The sequence below is a fragment of the Schistocerca americana genome, chromosome 3 (genome assembly GCF_021461395.2).
Source record: "Schistocerca americana isolate TAMUIC-IGC-003095 chromosome 3, iqSchAmer2.1, whole genome shotgun sequence".
Classification (NCBI taxonomy): domain Eukaryota; kingdom Metazoa; phylum Arthropoda; class Insecta; order Orthoptera; family Acrididae; genus Schistocerca; species Schistocerca americana.
In genome coordinates this window covers 937,587,864-937,590,889 of record NC_060121.1, presented here as the reverse complement: position 1 = coordinate 937,590,889, position 3,026 = coordinate 937,587,864, and the positions used below count along the sequence as shown (strand labels likewise).

Genomic DNA, 3,026 nt, shown 5'->3' with positions numbered 1-3,026 from the left:
TTTGCAACCGAAAAGCTGCTGCATGACTATGAAGATTTTGTGGTTCCTCTCGTCTTCAGTGATGAATCGATATTTCATCTGAGTGGAAATATGAATATCATTATGCGGGCATCTGGGATTCAGCAAATCGCACGAGATGGTACAGTTGCAACAAGACCCCCTAAACTGAATTTATTTTGTATCATATCCCGGTTGGAAGTTTTTGTGCCTTTTTTTTTCTCGGCGAAACAAATGTAAATGGTGCTTCTTATCTCGATACGCTAGAACTACGGCTCTTTCCGCAAATGGAAGGAGCTGCACCAAACAAATTTATTTGCTTGCGAAATGATGCATCACTTCACTGGCATAACTCAGTACGCGATTGGTGAAACGGCGTTATAACCGACCGGTGGATTGGGTGCAAGGTGCCAGATGACAGAGTTTGTTTCGCATGGCTTCCACGTTCACCGGACGTGGCGCCGTGCGTTTTTTTCAGTTTGCGGATTCATAAAGGATCATGTGTATGTATGTGCCTCCACTACCAGCTGATTTACCCGATTTAACAAAGAAGACTGAAGCAGTTGTTGAAACAATTACTCCAGACACACTGATTAAGGTTTCGAAAGAGCTTGCCTATCGGCTCGATGTGTGCCGTGTGACGAATGAACTGCACATTGAACACTTGTAAGAAAAACTATTGGTGCTGTTCTTTCATTTGATGTATTATTTCTAATTGTAAGTTTCATGTAATATATGCTATAAAGCCTTAAACCCACGATATTAATTTTGAAACATCCGGAACAGTGGTGTGCGAAACGTAAGGACAAAAGTAATATTCGCGTGATGTGTCCTGCAAAGTGACATTGCTCAATGAAACGTGGACCATACATAGAACGAATAGCTACCACATAGTACAGAAGGTAACCGAGAAACGATGAGACGAACATAAATGACATTTTTATTTAAGAGGATAACCGCACTGAGGTCATCGCAATTCACGATGAATTCACACTAAAAAAGTATCCTGGTTGTAAGGTCTTTAATGTAATTTCGATGAAAATTGAGGCGGTCCCCAGTCGAGTCCATAGATTTACTTCTACAGCGCTGCATTTTGAAAACGGTGAGCATCGACCAGTTTACATGAAAATGATTTTCTGTCTTCGCCGTGAGATAACCTGTTGAAAGTCGTGCTCTCCCTTAACGTCGCAGGGCTGCGCTTTAACTGTGTGAGCTACTAGGAACTTGCGTCCGTGTAATGTTATGACACCCTATTATGATGCTTGTGCAGCGTTACTGGTTTAAAAAAATTATTGTTCCTTTTGAAATTGTGAAGTGCTAATGGCTTTGCCGCACTGGTAGCACCGGTTCCCATCAGATCACCGAAGTTAAGCGCTGTCGGGCTAGGCTACTACTTGTATGGGTGACCATCCGGTATGGCGAGCGCTGTTGGCAAGTGGGATGAAATCTACCCATGTGAGGCAAACTGAGGAGTTACTTGATTGAGAAGTAGCGGCTCCGGTCTCGTAAACTGACATACGGCCGGGAGGATGTTGTGCTGGCCACGTCTACCTCCATGTCCGCATACAGTGGCGCCTGTGGGTTGAGGATGGCACGGCGGCCGGTTGGTACCGTTGGGCCTTCACGACCTGTTCGGGCGGAGTTCAGTTTTAGAAATTGTGAAGCAGCAGTATCAAACTGCGTGCCGCTTTATTTGTAACTTATTGATTTATAGCATATTCTGGCTCGTTTAATTCACAACTTGTGCTTACTTTTAATTTATTTGAGGTCGGAGCGGCTAATAGTTAGTGTAGCTATTTAAAATTTTAGATATGAGTCGTTAGTTTTAATTGCTGTACTCGCCGGCTCGGTTTCAAGTTTTTGTTTTGTAGAAAATTTTTTAAAGCTTGTGATAATCTGTGCACGTATGGTCAATTAATGTGATTTATCAAGTTTAAGTGATATTAATTATTTATTCATTTGTTGGTTAAAAGTCGCATATAGTCCCGAGCTTTGGTGGGTGTTTTTTTAAAGGGTGTTTGAAATTAACCCAGTGGCTTACTGGAATATTTCATGTGTGGTTATTGTTATATTTTATGTGTATTTTAGAAATTCCTGTACATTCTGTTGTATAAAGCTGATCACAAGCGGTCGGTGTTGGCGTTCACTGAGGACCTGTAGCTGGTTGCTTCCAAAACTAGAATCATTTGTTGAATGCAGTGTTCTAACGATTCAGTTTCAATTTCGGATTCATGAGTTTTCATTTTTCATTAATTTCGTAAATGTTTTATGTAATACATTCCTGAATTCAAAGTTCACTTCCTTTAGATAGTCTATTTAAACGCCTTACACTACCGAGACTGGGTGTTTATTTCTGTGGACCATTTCTCATTAATTCTGTGTTTCTATTTACGTGTTTGATCTTTGCATTAATTAATTTTATTATGCTTGTGATTAACTGACGTAAGTAATCTGTGTAGAGTAATATAATGAATGCGCGATGAGGTGGTTCTAAAGCTTAAAGTCAGTTGATGACACCACAGAAATATAACATTTAGCTTTCATTTCGACAACCTTAGCCGTCTCTGTCAATTCAATCACGCACGCACTGGCCAGCCTTGAGAAAAGCCCGTATCTGGCACTCAGCCACCAGGATTCCTCGTGTGCTTCGCTCGGAAGGCTAGCCGCCACAATCTGTCACTCACTCACCACTGCCTCTCGATCCAAAAGCCGGCTTCTAGTAAGGTTACACCAGAAGTTTTCAGTGTGCGTACTAAGATGCCTTCCAATAAACAGAGCCATTTGGAATTCCCATCTCTACCACCTTGGTGCCCACTGCATCCACCGTTACAATTCAAAGACCACCAAGCCGAAGCAATACCATCACAGTTACAACCCCAAATGAACTCCCAAGCCCAGACAAGTGGGTACCATCAGAACAACTTTCAGTCGGCAGAGAAATGGCTCGAGAGCTCCATCGAAAAGGCAAATGATTGACAAAGTTGGCGACAAGGTTTCTCAGAAGTCAATGAAGAACATTATATCCCTCA

The 3,026-nt window shown here is 41.9% G+C and overlaps 1 pseudogene; it reads left to right on the top strand.

The window, feature by feature from the left end:
* The first annotated feature begins 1,313 nt into the window (after nt 1-1,313).
* Nucleotides 1,314-1,431, top strand: LOC124607617 (annotated as a pseudogene).
* Nucleotides 1,432-3,026: the final 1,595 nt, after the last annotated feature.